At 31.0% G+C, this 27,737-nt stretch overlaps 1 long non-coding RNA gene across 1 annotated transcript; it reads right to left on the bottom strand.

Moving 5' to 3' along the window:
- Window positions 1–11,577: 11,577 nt before the first annotated feature.
- On the bottom strand, window positions 11,578–12,994 carry LOC115694796 (uncharacterized). The gene is made up of 2 exons (XR_004007466.2): window positions 12,728–12,994; window positions 11,578–12,595 (listed from the first exon to the last, which is right to left on the bottom strand). It is a non-coding gene; the product is annotated as an uncharacterized LOC115694796 (long non-coding RNA).
- Between the last annotated feature and the right edge of the window lie 14,743 nt (window positions 12,995–27,737).

Genomic DNA, 27,737 nt, shown 5'->3' with positions numbered 1-27,737 from the left:
TATAGAAATTAGTCTCCATAACACTCAACATAGATTGCTCGAAGTTTAGGATTCTGCAATCTCTAAGGCTTATTAGGACAGAAGTGGTAGAATTTCTTGGGACAAGGGTTTAATTGTGTTAATTCTATTTTTGACATATTTAATTGACAAAAATATTTTATTATTCTTTGTATAATTTCGGCTGGTATACTTTAATATGGTTTCCTATTTGGTGTATTCAAACTTGGAAGGAAAGTTGTCTAGCTTTCCTATTTTCGGAAAAAAGGTAAAAATGGTAAGTTTAGCTACCCATTTCATTTTTATCTAACCAGCTGTGTAATCTGATCTTGTGTTGAGTTTCCTATTTTCTTAGATCAGGTTTCTTAAAGAGAAAACCGGAGCTAAACTTTCCTTTTCTATAAAAGGAAAGTTGTAGTTACTGCCCACGATTCTGTAGGTACAGAAACGGAAATTCCTGGACTGATTGAAGAATTATTTTAGGGAAGTTTCTAGTGGGTTGAGGTCTTGTTCAGACCGAATGTAAGCTGCCTATGAGATGTATATTCATTATAAATACATCCTATAGCAGCTAGGTTTTGTTATCTCTTTCATTCACTTTCATATCTTAAGGAAAGAGTGTCTTTGTTTAGTACCTCTCTTGGTACCTCTCTTGTATCTTTGAATTCCATTCATATCTTTAGAAAAGAGAGTCTTTGTTATGTAGAGAAGAATTGTTCTACTCTTACTCTGTTTATTTGTTGTTTGTATTGTCTTGAGTCTGTATTAAAGTCTACAACGAAGAAGAACATCAGTGCACCTTCGGGAGAAGGGTATTTACAAGCTTTCGGGAGATTGCTTTTGAAGTCTTGCATCGGGAGGATACAAGCACACCTTCGGGAGAAGGGTTTTACAAGCTTTCGGGAGATTGCTTTTGAAGTCTTGCATCGGGATGATACAAGCACACAACCTTTGGGAGATGGTTGTATAGGCTTTCGGGAGATAGCCTTTAAGCCTTGAATCGGGAGGATTCAAGCACTCTTCAAGGTGATCGAAGGGAGTTCTAGCTCTTGGAGTTTTATCAAGATTCGGTTAGTAGGTGGAATACATCAAGCTTGCGGCATACAATAAGAGGGAGTCTATTTATGCATAAGTCAATTACTTTGTATTTTTGATACCGATCTAATGAATCTTATCTCTGGGCGTGGCCCCGTGGACTAGTAACAATCTGAAAGGATTGTTGAAACCACGTACAAAAATCTTGTGTGTTTTTACTTTTATGCACTGTTTGTTTTTCTGGGTTTCTCTGGAGTTACAAAGTTGTATTCTGTAACTACGAAAAAACTGTTTTCAGTACCAGTTTCATTATTCCGCATTTAATTAATCACTTAATTAAATAATCAAACTGGGAACATTAAAATACGGAATTTCAATTGGTATCAGAGCAAGTCACTAAATTCTTAGTGAGATCTTAAGGTTATTCCGTTTAACTTGTTTTGTGTGAGATGTCTTTGTTTGCAGAAGGAAATTCTATCTCTAGACCTCCTCTATTGAATGAGTCGAATTATCCTTATTGGAAGGTCAAAATGAGAGCATTCATCAAATCGCAAGATGAGAACGCATGGAGAGCTATTCTTACAGGTTGGTCTCAACCTACTGAAAATGATGAAAAAGGTAATACTCAGGTAAAATCTGAACTCAGTTGGACCACTGAAGATGAAAAACTGTCTGGTTATAATAATAAGGCTTTACATGCTATTTTTAATGGTGTTGGTGAAGGCTTTATTAAATTAATCTCATCTTGTGAATCTGCAAAGGAAGCATGGTAAATCCTTCAAATTCAATTTGAAGGTACTGCTGATGTAAAGAGATCACGATTTACCATGTTGCAAACTAGATTTGATGAATTGAGAATGTCAGATACTGAAACTTTAAATGATTTTTATGAAAGATTATCTGATATTTCTAATGAGTTTTTTGCCTTGGGAGAAAAACTAGATGAATCTGTCTTGGTTTGAAAAATTGTTCGAGTTCCAACCTGACATGTTTGATACAAAATTGCTTGCAATGGAAGAGGCAAAAGACTTTGGCAAAATGAAGGTTGAGGAACTCATGGGGTCTTTAAGAACCTTTGAGTTGAATCAACAAATCAAGAAAAAGAGTAAGCAAAGTCTCTCGAATGAGAAAAGTAAAGGTATTGCCTTTAATGCTTCTGAAAATATTGATGAAAATGATGATGAAATGGTTCTGTTGGCAAAGAATTTCCAAAAATTCATGAAATCTGCTGGAAATAAAAAGAACTTTTCAAAGAACCCAAAAGGTAACATTTCTGGTAATATTCCCTCTAAACCTTTTTCATCTAACAATAAAAAAGGTATTAAATGCAGAGAATGTGAAGGTTTTGGTCACACTCAATCCGAATGTGCTTATACCTTAAAGAAAAATAAAAAGGGATTAAATGTTACTTAGAGTGATGATTCTGAGAGTAGTGAGGATGAAAAAGAAAAGGTTGTCCTAACAAGTATTTTGTCAAGAAATTTGCAGGAAAAAGGAAAGAGCATTTGCTTGAACAATATCCTGATCAATGACAACAAGGAAGAATCCAGATCCGAATCAGATGAGTCAGAAATTGATGAGGATTCCATGGCTGAATTCTACAAGGTAATGTTTGGTAAGTGGTTGGAAACTTGTGCTGAAAATCGCTCCCTGGTTAAAGATAATAAAATCTTGTGTAACAACATTAATGAGTTGGAAGATAAACTTAAATGTTGTGAATCTGAATTGTCTTTAAAAGAGTCAAAGATTATTTTTTTAACCAAGGAAATTGATAACATTAAAAAGAATGTTAAAATGCTAAATCCAGGTTCCACCATCTTTGAAAAAATTCAAAAATCTGGCCAAACCAATCATGCAGGGCTGGGTTATGTTCCAAATCAACCTGATTCTAATACCACTCTTGTTAAAACTAATAGTTTTGTTTCTGGAAGAACTGTTTCTACCTCGCAGGTTTCTGTCTCTACAAAGAAAGCACTCGTCGTTACAGAAAAGAAGCACCACGGTAAGTTTGACAATTCCAAAGGGAATGGAAGACGTTTCATCCCTATTTGCCATTTTTGTGGGAGAAAAGGTCACATTCGACCTAAATGCATCACTATGCAAAACATGTTTAAATCTAATTACCTTGGAAATAAACATGTTTTACAAAAACAAAAATGTGTTGTCAAAAGTAAATGCTTGGTAGGTTCTTTTTGTTTTAAAACTATTGCTACTAACATGTGGTACTTTGATAGTGGTTGTTCTAGACACATGACAGGTGAAAAAAGATATCTTGTGAACATTAGACCTATGCAGTGTGAAGAAGTTACTTTTGGTAATGGTCTTGTTGGGAAAGTCATAGGGATAGGAACTCTCAATTTTGAAGGGCTTCCTAGACTAAAGAATGTCATGTTGGTTGATGGACTAAAAGCTAATCTTCTTAGCATTAGTCAGATTTGTGATCAGGGTTATACTGTGAGCTTTGATAGTAATCATTGTTATGTGTATAATATTCTTGATGAAATTGTCTTGCAAGGGCTTAGATCTAGTGACAATTGTTATACTCTCACTAAATATGCTACTTGTCATTCTGTCAATGATAATACTAGTTCTATAAATATTTCTAAGAATCCTGTTCAACACTCTCGCACAAAGCACATAGACATTCGTCATCACTTTATTAGAGAGCTTGTGGAAAATAAAATTCTTGTCTTAGAATATGTTGAAACTAGCAAACAAATTGCAGATATTTTTACTAAAGCTCTTGACTCGGCCCATTTTATTTCTCTAAGGAAATCCTTAGAGGTTTGTACTGTTTAATGTTTTTGTTCTTCTTAATCCTTGACATTTGAGTTGTCTTAGAGTTCATAATGTCTTGTCATTGTCCTAGAAGAAATTCTCAACCTTATAAGAATTACAGCCATTATTTATTGCTAATGTTGTAATGTTATGGTGTCATACAGGTTTGTCAGGAAAATTGTTCACTCCTCACAGGAATATTCGGGTTCATCAAACAGTGTGATGTAAGCTACCATTTTCAAATAATGATGTTTAAAAACTGTGTGTTCAAGCTCCATTGGATGAATAGTGCTACCTATCTCAATGTGTAAAATTCATCTCTGAGTAAGTTGGAACTATGTAATTAGGAGTTATGTAGAAGATACGCTACCATTGAAAAGGGCTACCATTGAGGTAGTGTGACAGCGTCTCCTATGGTTACAATTTATCAGAAAAAGTCTTTTTTTGACAAATTGGGCAATGCTCCCTGCTTACACTTTCACACACTTATGCTTGACACAGTTTGTGGTAAAAAAAAAAATTTCTATCCTCGAAAATGGTGTTATAAAGCTGTTACATACTGTTTGATTTGCTTTAATATTCTTGGTGACTGAGTCAATTTTTCCTGTGTAACCGGTATGACCTCATTCTACTACTTCATTAGCTTGATAAAATAATTTTTGACTATTCTTATGAGTTTGATTTTTTTTATCAGGGACAAAGACAAGCGGACATTGTGAATTCTAGTTACAAAAATATCAAGGTTATTTTATTTTTCTGTCTTTTAATCAAAAAAAAAAAATGTGACTGAGTTTGTCAATTGAGCTTTCTTAAAAATTCTTGTTATTTTTCTTGTTATGTTTCATTATATTCTTAGACACTATTTTTTGCTCTTAAATGGTGATTAGTGCTTTATGTGTCTCTTTGTTTTCTCTTGCTTTTTATGTGTGCTTAAACTATTATGACTTTGTTCATAATTTTTTGTTATCTTTGGCTCATTGATAGACAAAGAGGGGGAGTAGTATTTTTTTTTTTGGATTCTTTGTTTCAACTCTGGACCCTTGTTTTTAGGGGGAGTTGCTTGTTTGTGGTTTGTGCACTTTTCCATTTAAAAAGTTGCTGTGTTTTCGGTTTGTAAGCTTTTCCATCCAAAAAAAGTTATTTGTTTTATGTGTTAGAGGGCTTTCATGCAGGGGGAGTATTTTCTATACTCTTGTATCTTTAAAAAGCTATTTGCTTTGGTTTCTAACACTTGATGCAGGTTTTCTCATAATAAAATGTTTTGTCAATCAAAGTGCCAAAGGGGGAGATTGTTAATTCCATTTTTGGCATATTTAATTGACAAAAATATTTTATTATTCTTTGTATAATTTCGGCTGGTATACTTTAATATGGTTTCCTATTTGGTGTATTCAAACTTGGAAGGAAAGTTGTCTAGCTTTCATATTTTTGGAAAAAAGGTAAAAATGGTAAGTTTAGTTACCCATTTCATTTTTATCTAACCAGCTGTGTAATCTGATCTTGTGTTGAGTTTCCCATTTTCTTAGATCAGGTTTCTTGAAGAGAAAACCGGAGCTAAACTTTCCTTTTCTATAAAAGGAAAGTTGTAGTTACTGCCCACGATTCTGTAGGTACAGAAACGGAAATTCTTAGACTGATTGAAGAATTATTTTAGGGAAGTTTCTAGTGGGTTGAGGTCTTGTTCAGACCGAATGTAAGCTGCCTATGAGATGTATATTCATTATAAATACATCCTATAGCAGCTAGGTTTTGTTATCTCTTTCATTCACTTTCATATCTTAAGGAAAGAGTGTCTTTGTTTAGTACCTCTCTTGAATCTTTAAATTCCATTCATATCTTTAGAAAAGAGAGTCTTTGTTATGTAGAGAAGAGTTGTTCTACTCTTACTCTGTTTATTTGTTGTTTGTATTGTCTTGAGTCTGTATTCAAGTCTACAACGAAGAAGAACATCAGTGCACCTTCGGGAGAAGGGTATTTACAAGCTTTCGGGAGATTGCTTTTGAAGTCTTGCATCGGGAGGATACAAGCACACCTTCGGGAGAAGGGTTTTACAAGCTTTCGGGAGATTGCTTTTGAAGTCTTGCATCAGGATGATACAAGCACACAACCTTCGGGAGATGGTTGTATAGGCTTTCGGGAGATAGCCTTTAAGCCTTGAATCGGGAGGATTCAAGCACTCTTCAAGGTGATCGAATGGAGTTCCAGCTCTTGGAGTTTTATCAAGATTCAGTTAGTAGGTGGAATACATCAAGCTTGCGGCATACAATAAGAGGGAGTCTATTTATGCATAAGTCAATTACTTGTATTTTTGATACCGATCTAATGAATCTTATCTCTGGGCGTGGCCCCGTGGACTAGTAACAATCTGAAAGGATTGTTGAAACCACGTACAAAAATCTTGTGTGTTTTTACTTTTATGCACTGTTTGTTTTTCTGGGTTTCTCTGGAGTTACAGAGTTGTATTCTGTAACTACGGAAAAACTGTTTTCAGTACCAGTTTCATTATTCCGCATTTAATTAATCACTTAATTAAATAATCAAACTGGGAACATTAAAATACGGAATTTCAAATTGCAACTTGGACCAGCCCCATATGGAAATAACTCAAGCTTCTTCTAATTGACTCTAAACGACTCTTTGAAAGAAGTTGGATAGTTTCTTGCTCTTTGGTAAGGGTGATTGTTTGTTCAATGGGGTTGAAAGGTATTGCAAAAAAAGGAAGGTCCAGTGAATGATGTACCATAGGGTTCTCGTTCGAAAAAAAGGCCTCTACCATCTAAGGTAGAGGCTAGAGGCTCGGAAGGCCAAAAGAATCGAATCTTTAAAGAATGTCAAGGATGTAACATTTCGAGTGTTTCTTTTAATTGTTTTTGTGTAATTTTGCTTTTTTTTTTTCTTGTATATATATGTTGTGTGTGTTTTAATTTGATTTCTAATGTTGTTGGATGGTTTTGAATCCGACTTTGAAGAAGAAATTCCTGATGCGGATAGCAAGAGCAAAGTAATGCCCATGGTTTGTTTCTTTTTCTTTTTTTTTTCTCTTTTTGTTCATCTGTAAATGTCGATTAAGATTTTTAGGGTTTCTGTTTTTGTTGTTGTTCTTTTGATTGGATTTTTGTTTTTTGTTCTTTTTTAAAGATTTGTTCACGGGTTAGTTCTCTCAATATTCAGTAAAAAAATATTGTATTCGAGTATTAATTGAGTTGTTCTGTGTTTATTAATTTAGGGATTTTTTGATTTTGTTTTTCTTTCTAAAGAATAGTTCATGAGTTTATGTTTCTCACTCTGTTTGTTTTTTTATTAGTTGTTTTTTTTTTAGTTTTTAATTGAGTTTTTATACGATTTTTATTTTAGGATTCATGATTGTTTTTTTAAATCTAGATTATTGGATTAGGTATTACATTTATCATTTGTCTTTGAGTTGTAATTGAGTTTAAATTGAGTTGTTTTAGTTATGTTACAGTTTTTGGAGTTTTTTTCTCTTTGAAAAATAGTTCAAGGGCTTATGTCTCTCATTTTATCTGTTTGTAATTAGTTATTTTTTTAGTTAGGACTTTTTTATTTATACTTTTATAATTGATTTTTTATCCATTTATAAAAATAGAAACATCATAACTTCGAAATGGAAACAACATAACATTGAAATGGAAACAACTTTTATAAAATGGAAACAACATAAACTCGAAATGGAAACAACATAACCTCAAAATGGAAACAAATTTTATAAAAATGAAAAAAAAATTAAAAAAAACATAAAATAAAAAAAAAATGTCGTATATATGGCAATTTCCTTTTTTAGTTTTAATTGAGTTATTAAACGATTTTTATTATAGGGTTTGTTGACCTCGAAAAGTGATCAACCGACAGTGGGGTCGATGAATCTGATGTTTGCCACGTGTTACACAATTAGAATTTTAAAGTAAAGAACACACAAAATTTTATAGAGGTTCGACCCCCTTAGTTAGCGGGTAATGACCTACTCTCCTTTTAGTTGTATTGATACCAAGAGATAATACTATTCAGATCACTATAGATGGAATCTAATATAGCTCCCTTAAGGATACAAAGTAGGAATCGCCCCTCGGCTTCTTCGAGTTCTGAAGAAGAAGAACCAATGGAGGTCTTCTCTAATGATTCCGAGACCAAATCTATGTCAATCCCTTCTGAAAAAGAGCTTCCAGAAGATTTTGGAGTCTCCTCTGACAGTGTGGAAACTGATCTTGAACCAGAGCATCCATTGACCAAATCTGCTCCAGCACCTCCTCGTGCTTCTTCTGCAGCCAATGCCACTGCTGCTGCCAAAGGCAAGCAACCTATGCCGAGTTCATCTCCTGGTAATATTTCTCCATCTCAAGCTGTAAATTCCAGATTTTACTATCATGATAATTAGCGTGATTGGAATTTTATGCTACCCGAAAGTTTGAAAGTAAAAGGAATTATGACTTGCATGCTCATCGTGTCTATGGTATTGTAAAGTTTGGGCAATATCATCATTGGAAAAATACTCTTACTGGTTTTGAGGGATATATTGATGGAATTGTCAAAGAATTTTATGCTAACTTGTTTGATGATTTTCTTGATGAGAATTCTGAATTCTTTCGTAAAGTGTATGTTAAAGGACATTGGTTTTCCTTTGCTGAAAAAGACATTTCCAAGGCTTTACAACTGCCAGAAGATGTGACAAATACTATAATGGCTATGGATTGCCATCTGATGCTCATTGAACTCACTGGTGCACGAGTTGAATGGAGATCTGGACAGAGTCTTCGTATTACACATCTCACTTATGCTCATGCATAACTCATGAGGTTTGTACTTAGCAATTGGATTCCCAATTCCAACAAAACCGTGGTGTATCAAGATGTGGCTTCTTTTCTCTTTCGTATCACATCGGGAACATCCATCAATTTGGCTTCCTATATCTTAGATCAGATTGTGTCATTTTGAAGAGGTAAAAAGCATACTCATAAGCTTATTTTTCCTAATTTAATCTTCAAGTTTCTTTCCTCTCTGAAGGATGTGGCATATTCTCATGAGACACTTGAGCCTCCCCTCACTGGCACCATCTTCCAACCCTCAGAGCATTTTGATGGATCTTTTCCCAAGTGTCCTAAAGCTGGTGCTGGTGCTGCTGCTGGTGCAAGTTCGAGTTCTGCTCCTGTAGATGTCCATGAGGTTAAGCATGAGGTTCAACAGGTGAACAATTGTCTTGCTGCCATGGAGGAGGTTCAGCAAGAGATGTCCAAGCAACTGTCCTCTTTGATCAAGCTCTATGGGGCCCATAAGCATCTATATAGCCGAGTACTCTACCATTGAGTTAGCAACCAGAACTAAAATAATTTGAATGTATAGATACTCCATGAATCTAGGAACTTTTGCTTGCATTGTATTATTTGGTCTACGTACCGGAACTGATAACATTCGAGATTATGCAGGATTATACCCGAAAGGGGGAGTTACCGGAACTGATAACATTCATGTTTTTTTGGACATATTTCAATATTTTCATTACTTTTTTGTCTTTGGCCCTTAGATAAACAAAAAGGGGGAGTTATAGTTTGTTTTTAATTTCTTGTTTTATCAACTCTGGACCCTTTTTCCAGGGGGAGTTGTGTTTGGTACTTGTGTTTCATTTTGGATTAAAAGTTAGCTTGTTATTGTCATTTCAGTTTTTGATTGTGTTTCTCAGGGGGAGTTTGTGTTTGTTCTTGCTAACTTTGATTTGCAGGTACTTCTTTGTTAAAAAATATTTTGATTATCTAAAGTGCCAAAGGGGGAGATTGTAAAGTCTTTTTTTTGGCAATTTAGATGCCAACATATTTTTTATTTTTTATTTTATGGTGAGATTTATTTGCATTCCTAACCGATTTTCTCACCTTTATTATTCATTTTTTAATTGCTCTTTTCTATCTTAGGAAAGATGTATTTTCAGCTGGACTTTTCTTGTATGGAAACTTCTTGTAAGAAAAGAAATTCTCTTATAGAAAGTTTGTTGTTAAAGGAAACTTTGACTCTTGCTATTTTCCTTATTAAATTCGATTGTATCTTGATACAATCAAATTATACACAGTGTTTTTGACAAGTATCAAGACCCAATACAAGATCGGACTCGTTTATGGCAAGTTTCCTTTTCTAGTCTAATTTGCTGCGTCAGAATCTGTTTCTGTTGCTGCAAATCAAGTTTATCTTAGGAAAGTTTTGTACAGCTGTAGATTCGACCTTATGGCTGTCTCTAGGGTTTCTATGTTCTATAAATGGAACCTAGAGAGCAGCCATTCGAATCAACTTTTCTAGTTTTCATTTTTTGCATTATTCTTATTTATGAGAAGAGAGTTCTTTTTGTGAGAACCTAGTTGTTCATCTAGGTTCTAATATTTTTCATATCTGTTCTTACTCTGTCTTAGAGTTTGTTAGAACGACTTGATTGAACAAAAGAGTGGTCTTCGGGAGAAGACTTGTTCAAGTCTTACTTCGGGAAGAAGTAAGCACTCACACTTCAAAGACGAAGGGAGTTCGTTGTTTGAAGGTGTTTCAGAAGTCAGATTCATAAAGTGCATTACAAAGGATTGCGGCAATAATTTAGAGGGAGTCTAAACTTGTATAAGTCAATTGTCTTTGTAATTGTTGATACTTTATTAATTGATTTCATTCTCTGGGCGTGGCCCCTTGGACTATGAGTGTTCGCAAGAACACTAGTACCACGTACAAATCTCTTGTGTCAAGTGATTTAATTTTCTGCAATTATTTTATATTATGTCTGTTCTGTTTTGTCATTGCAAAACAGGTTTCTGCAGTAACAGAATTACATTCTGCTTCTACAGCCGTATACAATTTTATATTTTCGTATTTATTATTGACATTTACAAAAATTTAATTTTTCAAATTATAAATAATTATTTCTATGTTGTGACTAAAAGGTCTATGGCTAAAGGTATTAGTTATAAAGATCACAATTTGTTGTGACTAAATATATTTTTACTCACAATATTTGTTGTGACTAAAACTAAATTAGTGACAATTTATTTCTAAATATTATGTTTTAGCCACAAATGATTTTTTGTTGTGGCTAAAAGTTACATTTAGTTATAAAAAATTTATATTGTGGCTAAAAAGTTGTCACTGAAAATAATTTTTTTTTATAGTGTTAGGCTTGCATTAACAAAGGTTGATGAAGATGGGAAAGAGATTAACCCTCATTCATATTCCTTAGTATGTGTCATCTGCACCTTGGTATCTTAATCAATTCTCAATCTGAGAGAATGGTGAAGCTTTAGACTATTTTTTTGTTGGATTCTCTTTTAGGGTAGATGCATTAGAGGAACTTTTAATGAATTGGAATATATATTACAATTATAAAACGTTTGGTATTGAAGTATTATAATACTTTTCATTAATAAATTTGAATCAAGTTAAAATTGTGTGTTTTTAAGTTAGAAAATTGTTTCACTATTATAACTAAACACAATTTTATTCATATAATTTACTAATTTTTTTAAGTATTTTATTTTAAAAACTAGAGACAATGTGTCCTTTAAAAAATTTACTTTTATATTTCCATTTCAAACTTTGTGTAATATTCTTTATTTTTCATAATATTATAATGTTGATTTAATTAAATTATATGTGACTACTAAAATATATGATAAAAATAATTTAATAAATTATCTATAAGTTCTAATTAATCACAACATAAAGATTTAGTTCTAACAATCACAGCATAGAAAACAAGCCAAATAAAATAAGCACACATAAAACACATATCAAATGTTATAAGAGAGTTTAGCATATCATTCATTTCAAATCAATGCCTTATAATGTCATACATAATACATAAAAATACTACAATTTAGTTGAGCATAAAACTTAGAATATCTTACATACTTTAACGTACTAATAAATTAGCTATGAAGACAAATAGGGATCAACTTAAAGGTACGTAGATGACGAGATGCACATTCATTAATAGTGTTCAATTCTCACCCAAGTTTTCTTCGTTTTCTGCACACCCTTCTTGATCACGTACCTTTCCAACTCTCTGGAAAATTAACTTGTTCGAGTCGAATGATTCTTGGCTTCGGTTTCCTAGATCTAGTTAGATCTACATGCATTACCTCTGCTAATTCATAAGTACTCGTTTTTAATCCAACCTCACTTATTAATCCAGCATTAAGAAGCCAACGTATTTCATTTAGTTCTTCAGTTGTTATGACCTTGTAAATAACTCTATATATCAATGCCACAGGTAAAGATCCAGTTTTGATATTGAGAGTCAAGACTTCAAGGGGTGGATCCCCTAATGACACAATATAGTTTGGATAATAATCGAAATATACTGGTCCATTACAAAGATTGGTCTCCACACCTCTCAACAGAGATCGCTTGAAATTTAGGTACCTACAATCTCTAAGACTCATTAGGACAGAAGTGCTCAGACTTTCTTGTGACATTGGTTTGATAGCAACTTGGACCAACCCTAAGTGGAGATGACTGAATTTTCTTCTCAGAAATTCAAATCGACTCTTTGAAAGAAGTTGAATAGTTTCTTGCTCTTTGGATATGTTGATTGTTTGTTCTATGGTGCCTATGGTGTGGTCATGAGTACTTTTGAAGAATGAAAATCTTTGCTTGTAAATTTGATTAATTGGGACTCTCGGAAGTTTCCAATCATTTATCTTCTTGAAAAGTATTTCTAATTCTATTTCATTTTCAGTACTACCACTACCTAAACAACCTAAAGATAACAGAGGCATTTTGGCTAAAAGGACCAACTCCTAATAATTATCACCTGGAACCAGTAAGACAAAAAATTACAATATGATTATCTATTAACAAAAACAAACAATACTCAAAGCATAACCATAATAACACCAGATTAGTAAATGAAAAAGGTTAATGATTGAGGATATTGTTGACTTACTTTAGTACAGTGATTGATTTTCGTTCTTCACTCGAGCAAGCTTGGTAGATAGAAGATCAGATAGTATTTAACTTTGCTAGAGGCTTATAACAAGGGTAAAAACAATTCTGAAAAGTAGGAATGAAGTTCACAAAGAGAAGTGAGAGTGAAAAGGTGAGGCCTTCACTTACCTCTGTTATAGAGAGAAGTTAGAAAAGTTGGTCATATGAATGACTTATGCTCAGGAATCTCTGTCTTAGGGTCATTTCATATGTCTTTCATTTCTTCTTTTTAGAGAGTAGAATCGAAACTCCTTTAAAATTTATCCATATTTTTTAGGTTATTTTTTAAGGGTAAAAGGCGGCAAAACCCCTAATACTTTCGTTTTAGTTTCATTAAACCCCCACAACCCAAATTTCTGCGGGTAAACCCCTAAAACCACTATTCTGTTAGCAATTTACCCTTCCCGTCTAAATTTAGCTATTAAATGCCAAGTTGGCTTGTCCACGTGGACACAATATACACGTGACACAATTTTATTGGTCCACGTAAATAATTATATTAAAAAAATTAAAAAAATAAAATAAAATTAATTTAAAATTAAAAAAATTTAAATAATTTTTTTTTTCTTTCTTTTTCTGTCTCTCTCTCTCTCTAACTCCTTCATCTCTTTCTCTATCTCACCACCACCATTACTCCTCTTCAAAAATATCATCACCACCACCACCATCATCCACCACAGATGCCCACCACCACCACTACCATTCACAGCCACCAAAACCACCACCCACCATCTCTAAAATCACCACAACCTACTAGTGCCAAAACCACCACCACCACCGCCTATTTTCAAATCCAAATCACAAAAAAAAAAAAAAAAATCAAAACAAAACACCACCCCGATATACACATATATACACAAAACAAACCAATTTAAATAAATCCAAATCCAACAAATAAACAAACACACATATATACACAAAATTTTAGTCCAAAAATACAAACCTTAAAAACCTAAATTTATTTCTCCACAACCATTATTTTTCTACAAATTTGAAAAATAAAAATCACAATAATACCCAAAAAATTTATACACAGATCTATTGCAAAGAAAAATTATGAAAAATCCTAAATGAGAGAGAGAGGTATCGGTGATCGATACCTAGGTTGGGGTCCTCGTGGCCGGCTTGGTGGTCCTCGTCAACGGACGGCTCGGTGGTCCTCGTCGACGGCAACTGGACTATTCTGCATCATCGAGAGAGAGAGAAGAAGAGGGATGAGAGATAGAGAGAGAGACAGAGAAGAGGGCTGAGAGAGAAAGAAAGAGAAGAGGGCTCGGGGTTACCTGGGTCGGGGAAGCTTCAGCACGCCGTGCGCCTAGCAGGTGGTCATCGGGGACGGCGCCGGCCACGGGTCTGTACCTGCATCGAGAGAGAGAGAGAGAGAGAGAGAGAGAGAGAGAGAGAGAGAGAGAGAGAGAGAGAGAGAGAGAGAGAGAGAGAGAGAGAGAGAGAGAGAGAGAGAGAGAGAGAGAGAGAGAGAGAGAGAGAGAGAGAGAGAGAGAGAGAGAGAGAGAGAGAGAGAGAGAGAGAGAGAGAGAGAGAGAGAGAGAGAGAGAGACTATGTCTGCGAACGAGAAAAAGAAAACGAAAAAGAAAGAAAAAAGAAGGAAAGAAAAAGAAAGAAAAAAAGAAAGAAAAGAAAAAGAAAAAGAAAAAGAAAAAAAACAGAAAAAAAAGAAAAAAAAATTATTTAAAATCTTTTAATTTTAAATTAATTTTATTTTATTTTTTTAATTTTTTTAATATAATTATTTACGTGGACCAATAAAATTGTGCCACGTGTATATTGTGTCCACGTGGACAAGTCAACCTGGCATTTAACAGCTAAATTTGGACGGGAAAGGTAAATTGCTAACAGAATAGTGGTTTTGGGGGTTTACCCGCAGAAATTTGGGTTGTGGGGGTTTAATGAAACCAAAACGAAAGTATTGGGGGTTTTGCCGCCATTTACCATTTTTTTAAAAAGTTGGACCCTAAACCATTCAAACTATAATTTCATTTGCACTTAATTTTTTAAGTTCAAATTTTAATAGTAAAACCCTCCAAACTAAATTACTGAACTGTTAGCAAATTTAAGGTGTTATGCAGTTAACTGCTAACATACACTGCATATATAAACTCTTATACACGTGACACATTTATATTGGTACATCTAATATTATTATTTCAAAATTCATTTTAAAATTAAATAAAATTATAAAAATAAAAAGTAAATATTTAAAAATAAAAAATATTATAAATTTTAAAATTATCTTTTATAATTTTTAAATAATAATAATAATAGGTGTACCAATATAAACATTGTTAGATGAAAATCTTATTGTGGGCACATATGTATAATGTATATGCTATTATAAAGTGTGATACAAAATTAAGTGACCAATTATGTTATGAGTATCAAAAGGGTATTAAATTGTCATGGAAATAATATGTAGATACCATGAGTTAATTTATAATTTGTTGAGGGGCCAAATTATAAATACTCAAAACTCATCATATAATGAGCCTATAAATAGGTAGTGGTCCCCAAGAAACACTAGGATTTTTTGTATTCTCTCCTTCCCCATCAAAGAAAATAATTTAGAAAATAGTGTATTTTTGGAAGATTAAAACCTTCTCTGCAATCTCCAACAATGGCTTTAAGTTAGTGCTTCCGCTCATCTAATTCTTTAATTTAGCAAAGGTTCTATAGATTTATTTTTAGGGTTTTCTATATCAAAGCACTTTTAGGAATATTTTTTTTTTTTTGAAAATAAGTGTATTCTTGGAAGATCAAAACCTTCTCTGCAATCTCCAACAATGGCTTCAGGTTAGTGCTTCTGCTCATCTTTTATCATCTTCTTCTTTAATTTAGCAAAGGTTCTATAGATTTATGTTTAGGGTTTTCTATATTAAAACACTTTTAGGAATATATATATATATATTTTGAAAATAAACGTATTCATTCAAATAAATAAACAGAGTTAGACCTCGCGGTCATTACATAATAGGTCCTCCGAAACTGAGGAGGCCGGAATAGAACCATACAACTTGTGAATAAAAGCCCAATTAGCCACATTATGGGCCACAAAATTACAAGTTCTACTAACATACACGAAATTACAGCAAATAAAGGAGGGACTTGACTTAGAACAAAAGGAGACATAGTTCTCAATCGCCCAATGTGACTCCGTCCCATTAAGAGTATTGATAACTAATTTCGAGTCACTCTCCACCAAAACAAACTTATAACCCAGCTCTAGGGCCAACGAAAGAGCTAAACAATAGGTCGCTGCTTCTCCACATAAGACATCCGAGAAGTCCGACCGAGCTGTATGAATCCGAACCACTCTACCCAGATTGTTCCTTTCTACCACTGCTATGCACATGCTTTCTAAGCCAACCCTGACATCACAATTCAATTTTATCCAATCCTGAGGTGGAGGCCTCCAGGTCCCCTTCAAAGGTGGTGTCGGGCAAGCCAAGAAAACATCATGAAGCTCTGTATAAGAAGTACAAATCTGATCAATACATTTCAAAACATCCGAATGACAGTTATTATGTATAAAATCGTTTCGCATTTTCCAGATAGTTTCAACAATAATCGAAGCATACAAAAAGACTTCTTCCACTCGTATCCCCCTAGTATTGAGATTCCATATAAATTTGACCTAGTCCCAAACTCGAATCCCAGTATTACAGATAGGATAGATGCCCCACGGTGAAGATCTCCATAAATGCAACGCCACATCACAGGACAAGAAAAGATGTTCCATGGATTCCTCCCCTAATCCACACAAAGGGCAGCAGGTGTCCTCAATGTGGAATCTTCTACCAATCACGGATCTAACAGGGAGGGCATTAGAGAGGATGCACCACCATAGGATCTTATGTCTCTCCAAAATTTTGCTATTCCATAACTTATTCCAGAGTGCTGGAGCAACCTCACATTGAGGAGCTCTTTCCAAAGCTTGAGACAGGTAAGCCGATTTACTCGTAAATTGCCCATTTTTCTCCAATGTCCACACCCATCTACCTTCACCTTGACCTGAAGGTTTACCACCTTTAACGATTGCAGACACCGTTTCCTTGTCAAAAAGGCCATTTAGCTTTAGGATATCCAAGTCTCCATTAGCAAGCAAGAGATCAGCCACATAGTTATTATTGGTTAAAACACCACCATTTGGTTTCGGAATGAAACCTTTATAGTGAGGAATCCAGGGATCCCTCCAAATACTAGTCGCCCTTCCATTCGTCACGACTTTAAGCCCCTTTCCTTAGAATTGCTTTGGCTTTCACAATATTTTTCCAAAATCAGGAATCTGAATCTTTGTATCTACAGCTGAGAAAATCCTTCCCTTTAAGATACTTGACTTCCAATATTTTACAGCATAAAGCCTGAGAACCCTTCAACCAATTCCACCCCCACTTGGCTAGGAAAGCCAGATTCATTTCCTTAGTTTTCCTAAAGCGTAACCCACCCAAAGACTTAGGAAGGCACAGCTTATCCCATGCTTTGAGATGGAGACCTTGGTTCCCTTTTTCAAATCCCCACCAAAAATTCCTGACTAAACCATCTATCCTCGTGACCATACGACTAGAGAGTTTCGTGGTCTGTATGGCATAACTCACCCATATATTTCTTGAGTGTTTTATAAATCCTAACAAGTGGTAGCAGAGCCATCTTTTGCTAAATTGATTGAAGACCTGATGATTTTGTTTATGAAATTTAGAGATTTCGAAAATTAAAGTTTTATTTTTTGTTTGAATAATTCAGCCGATATATTATTTTATATATCAAATTCTCTTTTGGTTTATATACGATATGTGATTTGTACTGTGTTTAATATTTTATGGTTTCTGTATATATATATCGTAAATTTAAATATATGTTTCGATTTATGTATTTGTTCAGTACCATCATATCGGCTTCAATCGTGTATTCAGTGCATGCCGATTTTTTTTTAAATATGCGCTAGTTGTGTTTAATATATATATATATATATATATAGGGTAATATTATGGTAGGACCTAGCAAAAGTTCCCCACCGGTAGGGAATTTTTTTTTTAACCGTTGATTTTAGATCTTGTGGTTATTATGAAGTAAGGTATATATTCTTACTATAGGACTGCTTGTATATAATTAAAACTTTATACATATTATAATAATATTTTAATAATATATTTATTTTAAAAAATAAAATAATATTAATAATTAAAAAATTATTAATTTTTATTTTTTAATTATTATTATTATTATTTTCTAAAATTAATTTAAATTATTTTTATATAGATATTTATTTTCAAAAATTCTTCTGATATCGGATCGCTTGAATGATTTTATATGCTCTTTAATTGGAACCGTACCAACTTGCTTCTCTTAAACTCAATTTTTTTTGGCAGAAAAAATAATATCAAACCGAATTAATTAATTTTTTTTTATAAGTGGCGTCTCAAAAGAGCAGCCAAATAACAAAATAAAAACCACTGAAAAAACAATCAATAACACCAGAATCACACACAACCTAAAGGCAAAACAAAGAAAAGACTAGGTGTAAACATAAAAAAAAAAAAAAACCATCAGTAAATTATAAAAAGCCAAAAAAATAAGAAGCCAAAAAAAAAATGAGTTTAGAAAAATAATTATTTTTTGAAAATAAATACCAATATAAAAATAATTCAAAATAACTTTTAAAAAAAATAATTCAAAATAACTTTAAAAAAAATAATTCAAAATAAAAATTAATAAATTTTTTAATTATTGATACTATTTTTTTAAAAAAATAAATATAATTAAATATTATTATAATATGTATAACGTTTTAATCGTATACAAGCAGTCCTATCGTAAGAGTATACACCTTACATCATAATAACCACATGATCTAAAATCAATGGTCAAAAAAAGTTCCCTACCGGTAGGGAACTTTTGCTAGGTCCTACCATAGTCTTGCCCTATATAGATATATTTAGAAATATATATATATAAATATATATTATAAGAAAGTTGCGTGCGAAGCACGTATACTTAGTTTTATGCTAGGTGTTTTCTACTTTATTTAAAAATAATACAATTAATAATTAAAGAAATAATATTATTAGTTATTATTTAAAATTATTTTTAGGTATATTAAATAGTGGTGTTTTAAATTAAAACTAAATACTGAATGCAATATATTAGTGATTTTAGTTTAATGAATTTGTATGATGCTTTAAAAAATCTTGATAATCTAACTGCAAATTATTCTTAAATTAATCTAAAAATAAAACAAAAATTAATGCTCAAATAATAAAACAAACACAACTTAAAATTATGTAAAATAAAAAAAAAAAAATTAAAAAGAATCGCTAAATTGTTGATAATTGAAGATAACATATGTCTAATCACTACAAAAAAAAAAGTGTTATGGACACGATAAATGTAGTGCCTAATAGCCTTTTTTTTTCATGCCTATATCTTTTATGGGAACTACATATCGTGCCAAAAAGTTCGCACCAAAAAGTTTGTTTTGGCACGATAAGTGATGGCATGCCAATAGTATCCTCTACTGGCACGATTATGTGGCACACCTATAGTCCAAGTGTCGTGCCAAGTTTCAACTCAATAACACCCCATCTACTATTATTTTAGGCACTATAGGAAACTCTATTGACACCACTTGTGGTGTCCATTGTTCCTATTTTTTTTTTTTTTAAAAATAATGAATTGTTTTAAGGGCCAAGATGCAAAATGGCCCTAAATCTAACAATTATGTTAATAAATGTCCCCTTTTATAAAAAATTAAGAAAATGTCCATTCTATTAAAAGTTTGATGATAAAATTACAATTATAACCTTGAATAATTAAGTGTTTGATATATTTATTTTGCACAATAGTATATCGTTTTTATGTGCAATTGTATATTAAAAAAAACTGAAAGGTAGTATATTAGTTTAAGATTGTGGTATATTATTTTAATGTGCTATGGTATATAATGAACGAAATACAAAAATTAAAAAATATGGAATATTAATATAAGTTTAAGGTATAGTTATATTTCACTATGAAATATTGTCTTTATGTTTATTAGTATATCATGAAGGAAAGAAAAAGAAAAAAAAATATGGAATATTAAATTAAGTTTTTGGTATGAATATATTTTTTCCACTATACTGGTGGTATATTAATTTTTCACTATAGTATTTATGCTTATGATTGCAGAATATAGTTTTTATATGCTATTGTATATCGTAAAAAAAAATCATTTAATAGTATATTAGTTTAAGTTTATAATATATTTATATTGGTCTAAGGTATATCGTTTATATGTGATATGGTATATCGTGAAGGATAGAAATAAAAAAAAACTATTAAATATTAATTTAAGTTTGTAGTATTTTTTTTTTTATTTTGTACGGTATATCTTTATTATGTGCTATGATATATTAATAAATAAATAGAGTGGTATATTATTTTTATTTGCTATGGTATATCATGAAAGAAAGAGAAAAAAAAACTTGTGGAAATTTATTTAAGTTTTTTTTTTATATATTTATTTGATTATAGAATTGTTGTGGTATATTCATATTACTCTAAGGTATAATATTTATATGTTATATTATATATAATGAAGGAAATAAATAAAAATAAAATTAAATGAATACATATCAGTAAAAAAAATAAAAAATGACATAATACTCATATTACTCTAAGGTATAGTATTTGCATGTTATATTTATATTACTCTAAGGTATTTTATAATACCTTTTATATAATGAAGGATATTTTAGGTATTAAAAAGTAAAAGAGACATTTGTTTAATTATTTTAAAAAAAGGGACATTAACTATCACTAAAATTAAAAATAGGGCTATTTACTAACATTTCTCTTGTTTTAATTTAAAATATGGACATCAATATAACTAAAAAGTAGAAACTAATATACAATAATTTACACATTTAAAATAAATATAAATTGACATATATTTAAATACAATCTTTACACCTGTTTCAAAAAAAAAAAAAAATTACAATCTTTACACTATATTAAAAAGTTGATAAAGTTAAATAAATTACACAATTAAAATCATCTCAAAAAGAATAAATCTTGCTGAATTCTCTCTATATATAAAAATAAGAGTACAAAAAATGATACAAAATAATTAAATATACTGTTATAAAATAATATAAAGTAGATGAAAAGAAAGAAGAAGAAGATGAAGAGAGAAAAAGAAAGGGAATGAGAATTTCTCAGTTGTTTATTCTGTTGGGTTTTATGCCCTAAATAAAACTCATTTCAATATAATCAGAATTTACTTATTAATATAGATCAAAAATAACATTTAATGTTGCATGGTTCACATGATTTATTTCATGATTATATGTACATAATGTATGAATTCATCTGAAACCCTTTTCAAATACTTGATCCTGTTTATTGTGTTGTCAACATATTGGAAAGTAAACATGACTATGTGAATAAAGTTTCCTAGATTTATCAGACACAGGGTTTTACTGATATGATAATCTACAACAGAGTTTACTTGCATTTGGAGAAGTGCTATGTTCTTTCCAGAGCATTGGTTAAAGTAAACATCAGGTTGGATGCATGAGTATGCATCGCAAGGGACCGATATTGAACTTTGACTTAGATTTATTAAACTTACCGTAATATCTATTCAAGTCAATATCGCCCAGTTGATCCTAGATCAAATGATCTTAATCCTGTTATGATTAGGCTCAATCTCAAGAGGCTATTCGTGTTCTTTGATTTGTTAGTTAAGCCTACTTTTGGGTCAGGGTGATACGTACATTTTGAGAACACGGTAGTGCAATTGAGTGGGAGCGCTAACATAAACATGGAATCTATAGCTTCTATCTGGCGAATAGTAAGTAAAGGATGATCTCCTTCGAGCTTGACCAAACGAAAATAAATGGTGGAGATCTCATTTCATATAAGCTGAAATATCATTTATACGGGGTTAAGTGTTTTAAGGATTAAATACATTGTAGGGTGTAACGGTAATCTAATCCCTTTACAGTGTAGATCATTCATATAGAGGATCATTGATCAAATTAGGATTATAACAATGGATAACTAATGATGTGTCTATATGGTGGAACATATAGAGCATTCTATATACTGAGAGTGCAATTCTAAGTTCTATGCGTGGATTCAACGAAGAATTAATAAGTCAGTGAATTTAGGTTATAAATTCTTGATCTACTTATTGGAAGCTCGGTTATATAGACCCACGGTCCCCCCACTAGTTGAGATAATATTGCTTGTAAGACTCATATAATTGGTTTTGATTAATCAATTATAATTCTCAATTTAGCCTATGTCTATTTGTGAATTTTTCACTAAGTAAGGGCGAAATTGTAAAGAAAGAGTTTTAGGGGCATATTTGTTAATTATGATACTTTGTACGGTTCAATTAATAAGTATGATAAATGACAATATTATTTAATAATTATTTATAGTGATTAAATAGTTAGAACTGACTTTTAAATGGTTGAATTTGAAAATTGGCGTTTTTGAGAAAATCAGATGCAGAAAAGATAAAACTGCAAAATTGCAAAAAGTGAGGCCCAAATCCACCTTGCATGGCCGACCACTTTTATAGGAATTATCCTATGATATTTTCATTATTTTAATGCCAAATAATTCAAACCTAACCCTAGTGGAATGCTATAAATAGATAGTGAAGGCTTCAGGAAATTCACACACTTAAATTTCACACTTTCCTTCTGACTTTTCATTCAGAAAAAACTGAGCCTCTCTCTCTCCCTATCTTTGGCCGACCACTCCCTCTTTCTCTTCTTCCTAAAGATTTCGAAATACTTAGAGTAGTGCCCACACACAGCAAGTGATACCTCAATCATAGTGAGGAAGATCGTGAAGAAAGACTTCCAGCAAGAAGGAGTTTCAGCACTAAAGAATCAGAGAAAGAGATCCAGGTTCAGATATTGATAATGCTCTGCTACAGAAAGGAATCAAGGGCTAGATATCTGAACGGAAGGAGTCATTATATTCCGCTGCACCCAATGTAAGGTTTCCTAAACTTTATATGTGTTTATTTCATCGTTTTAGAAAGTTCATATTTAGGTTGTTAATCAACATACTTGTGAGTAGATCTAAGATCCTGGTAAAATAATTTCCAACAACTGGCCTCAGAGCCATGGTAATTGATTTTCTTGCAAGAAATTTGGACTTTAAAACGATTATTTGATGTTTTGGATGGTATCATGTTGTATTGAGTGTTATTTGATGATTGATTGATGTTTGTGAATTTTTGTGAAAAATAATTGAATATCTGTTTCTGGAATTATTTTTATTGGATAGTATGGAAAAAATTAAGCAATTTATTTTTTTTACATAACTCAATTTCGATTTAATTTGAATTAGTTATGATTTTTTGAAGTTTCGAAAAATATTAGGGTGACATCACTAAGACATGCGCGCGTGTTAGGACAAGTTTTTGTCCGAGAACACGCGCATGGGGTGTCTAAAACCCCATTCCGCGTGCGGAAATGCTGCTGGGCTCCTCCAGCGTTGAGATTCCTCGGCTGTGCACCCTTCTCTGCGCGCGGGGGCAGTATGCTTTGCATATTGTCTGTACAGCCCGCAAATTTTTCGTTTTTCTTCGTTTTTTCATGCTATTTCATGGATTTAACTTTTGATTTTTTGTGTAGTTCTGTATTTATACATTTACTATTCCTAATTCAATTCTAATTATCATAATTAAATTAATTAATATTTTTAAAATTTAATTCATGATATTAGTGTAATTTGAATTTGAAAATAGTAAATATCTATCTTTTTTGCTTAATTATCTATCTTATTTTTAAATTTGATTATATCTTATCTTATTTTTAAATTTAAGGTCAGATATTAAATTTTTAAATTAATTTTTTATTTTATAATTTGACCTTATTTAAATTTAAAATAAGATAACTATAATCATGTAATTTTAAATAGATGTAAGATATTTTGCTAAGTTTTAAATTTTGTTATTTTATTTATTTAAATTTAATTATCAAATCTGAAAAAAGATATTTATTTATTTATTTTATTTTTTATTTAATTTTTATTTATAAAATAACATTAAATTTTTAAAAGTAGTTAGCAAATTTTGAAATGAAATTTAGGTTGATTGAAACATAATTTTTTAAAATTGTAGGTTTAATTTTAAATATTATTTTATTAATTTCGAAAATATTTAAATTTTATTTTATTTTATTATTTTTCGTAAATAAATTTTATTATTTAATTAATTTTTTCAAAATTATTTATTTAAAATTAAATAAATCCTACGTCCAACTATCCAGCTAACCTTGTTGCAGGAGTATGTGGTTTTAGCTTGTTTGTAAGTTTTTAAAACCTATTATTGCTTGATTGGAAATAGCCATGGTTAACTTGTTGACAGATCCAATGATCTGATTTTAACTCATGGCTCCCTTGGTCAAGTAAATAATTTGTAACAGGTATATTTACAATCTTCTTTCATCTGTGTATGACCTAGCAACATGATAGGATCCATCCAAATTGTGTGCCTGTGTGAGCATATATGCTTAATTTTGTTATAGATGCATATAGGTTATTGTTGCTAAATAAAATGTCATAGTTTTTGATAGATTTTATTTAGGCCCATTTAGTTTTGGGCCTATTCAATTAATAACAGTTGTTCATTTTAAGGTTAAATTCCTCTCTTTTGGGCCTTGTGTGAGAGTTGGGAGCCATAGTAATGGGTACGACATACTGAACCCAGCACCCCCTCACATGAACTACCCCAATTGTGAAGGCCCATTTGCCTGATTTGAATTACTGTACTAGATTAATTAAACTAGTTTAACCTAATAAAATTGATTAGCAACATAATTAATTTCATTTATTTTGAAATTAATTTAAGAAAATCATAGTTTAAAGAATTTTATTGTAAGCTAAACTATATGTATTTTCTTGTATTTAATTAAATATAGAATTATAACCATCTAGATTCTTTCTGAAGCTTAATTTAAATTTTTCATTAAATATTCATATTTAAGTTTATATTTAGTTATCTCTAACTAATCAGCTTAAATATGAATATCTTTTGGATTTAAAATTTCAAAATTAAGTTGAGAAATTTTAGGAATTGGTTATTAAGATTCTTTAGATATTTTTTTAAGTTGATATCTTTTCGAATATTAACTTAAAATGGAATATTTTCAAATTAAGTGGTTACAACTTAATTTTTGATATTTAATTAAATTTAAATTTGAAAATATTTAAGTTCTATATTTTTTCTAATACAACTTAAATTAGATATTTTTTTTCAAATTTTGTGGAAAAGATACTTAGTCAAATATAGAGATGGAAATTGGTCGGTTAATGTACGGGGAATGCAATCCCCGCCCCCATCCCCGCTACCTATTTATACCCCCATCCCCGCCCCATCCCCGTCTAATAACCAACGGATTCGGGGTAGGAGAATACCCATCGGTTATGGGGAACCCATCGGGTATCCATTAAGGTAAAATGAAAAAACAATTAATTTAAAATAATTGAAAAAAATAAGTTAAACCAATATTCTCACAAATATTTATTATGCATTTATAATTCATAGAAGATAAAAAATAAACCTACTTAAAAAAAGCATAACCTAATAGAAAATAAAAACTAAATATGTGTCAAAGTTTGAAAAAAAAACAAAAAAAATTATATATATCTATATCGGGGTCGGATATGGTGCGGATAGTATTATCCCCGCCCCCGCCCCATCCCCGCTTCGGGTATTGAAATTGTCCCCCACCACCGCCCCATTAACCATCAAGATGGGGAATCCCCACCCCATTAGGGGCGGATCCCCGCGGTTACCCATCCCCGCGGTATAAATTTCCATCTCTAGTCAAATAAGATATTTTCTAGATAGTTATTTCTAGACTACTTATTATTTCTAATATTAAATAGGAAAATATTATACATTGTGAAATTAATTATTTATATAATTAATTTTTGTACAATTTATTTTAAGTATATTTTTTCCTAATATTAAATTAAAGATTAATAATTAAGCCTTCTCTACACTTAATTATTTATTTATTGAATTTAATACATTTAATTAATTTGAAAATTAAATATCTAAGTTGATTTTCATCATGATACTTAAATATTTCTTTTTCATGACACTTAATTAAATAGAAAATTATTTTTAGTTGAAATTTATTTTTTCAACTTAAATTTAAATAATTTTCAAAATATTTTTTTTTTTATTTTATCAATCAAATTTCGAAATTGCATTTCTTAAATGCTGGAATTTCGAATTTTATTTGAAAAATAGATTAAAGTTGTAAATTATTTATTTTAATTTTGGACCAACTTAAATCAATGATTTTTTCATTTAATGATTAATTAAAATAAATGAAGTAAAATATATTTAATTAGAAAATGAATTAATTAGTCAATGAAAATCTAGATAGATATTATCTGTTTTTTACTTGAAGTATTTTTCTAGTATATTTAATTAAATAGAAAATTAATATTTAAGTTGATTTTCATCATCATACTTAAATATTTGAAATTTTTCTTATATAATTAATTAAATAGGAAAATTATATTTTTTGTTGTAAATTAATTTTATTAATTAATTTTGGGCCAACATTAAATTAGAATAATTTTTCCAAGATTTATTTTTTTATTTTAACATGCATTTTCGACAATTGTATTCTTAAATACTTTAATTTTTCGAAATGCAATATATATTTATAGAAAATTAAATTTGAGTTGTAAATTAATTTAAATTAATTTTGTAACAACTTAAATTGAATATTTTTCTAAATATTTATTGGAAATTATTACTAAGATGGAAGAAATTCATGTTATTTTCATATCCATCTAAGTAAAATTTATAAATATTAAATTGAAATTTATATTTAGAATTTTTCATTCTAAATTGGAAATTTTAATTAAATAAATATATATTTAAAATAAATAGATTAAAATAAGTATCAAAGAAATACAACTCTCTTTAAATAATGAGCTTTATTATTATTAGGACATTCGATCTCCATTTTTGGTCTTACAATAGTTAAATGTTTTCAATATAACCTCGAGACGCTAGACTTCGTCCCCCTATGGATGGTTATTCGTTGAACGCATTTAACACTGTAAGATCTCATTTGATAAGTGTTTTGTAAGTTTTCGTCTCTATTAGACTCTCCCCTACGGTGAGTACTTAGAGATAAACTTATGAAACATGAAACAATGGTGGAAGCTCATAAAATGAGAATAACCTTGACTCTCACCTACCGGGACAACGTTGGATTCTTATTTTGATCGAATAAAAGGTTGCTAGAATGGTTTGCATTTTAGATGAGCTGACAACTCTATTCAATGAATGATACTTTGACTCTCGCCTACCGGGACACTGTATCAGTTTGTTGAAGACCTTGGAAATTATTTAGGATTGTATGTTTTAGTATTTTCACTGGTCATTCCTACTTGCTATATGTTTAATAATTTCTGAATTGTGTATGAATTTATATTGAACCATGTTATTTTCTGTTATTAAGTTGTAGTTTAATTTCGAATCTTCATTGTTGGTCTAACTTGGTTTGTTCATCTAATGAGATAAATCCCTAGTGGATTTCTACCATTAGACATACATAATAGTGTTGGATCTCGAAAGATAAATATTGTATATGCGACATCTAGCTGTTCATCAATTGATGACACCTTAGACTAGTATTTTTACAATATGAAACAAGAAGATTATATAAATAAAATTACTTTGACTTTCGCTAATCAAAGCATCGTTGGATTCTTATTTAAACAACGAAATTATCCTAATTCCTCTTAGCTTATTCATTTCGAATTAGCTCAATAACATATCATTGGATGAATGGTCTATAAATCATTTCAAGTCATTCTATATTTTCTCTTAAGAAATTAAATGACGCATATGATTATAATCCTGAAATTCTATTCCCAATTGATATAAATCCTCAATCTTAGAAATCTCCTACTTGTA

This window comes from Cannabis sativa, chromosome 6 (genome assembly GCF_029168945.1).
Source record: "Cannabis sativa cultivar Pink pepper isolate KNU-18-1 chromosome 6, ASM2916894v1, whole genome shotgun sequence".
Lineage (NCBI taxonomy): Eukaryota > Viridiplantae > Streptophyta > Magnoliopsida > Rosales > Cannabaceae > Cannabis > Cannabis sativa.
This window is presented reverse-complemented; position numbering and strand designations above follow the sequence as displayed.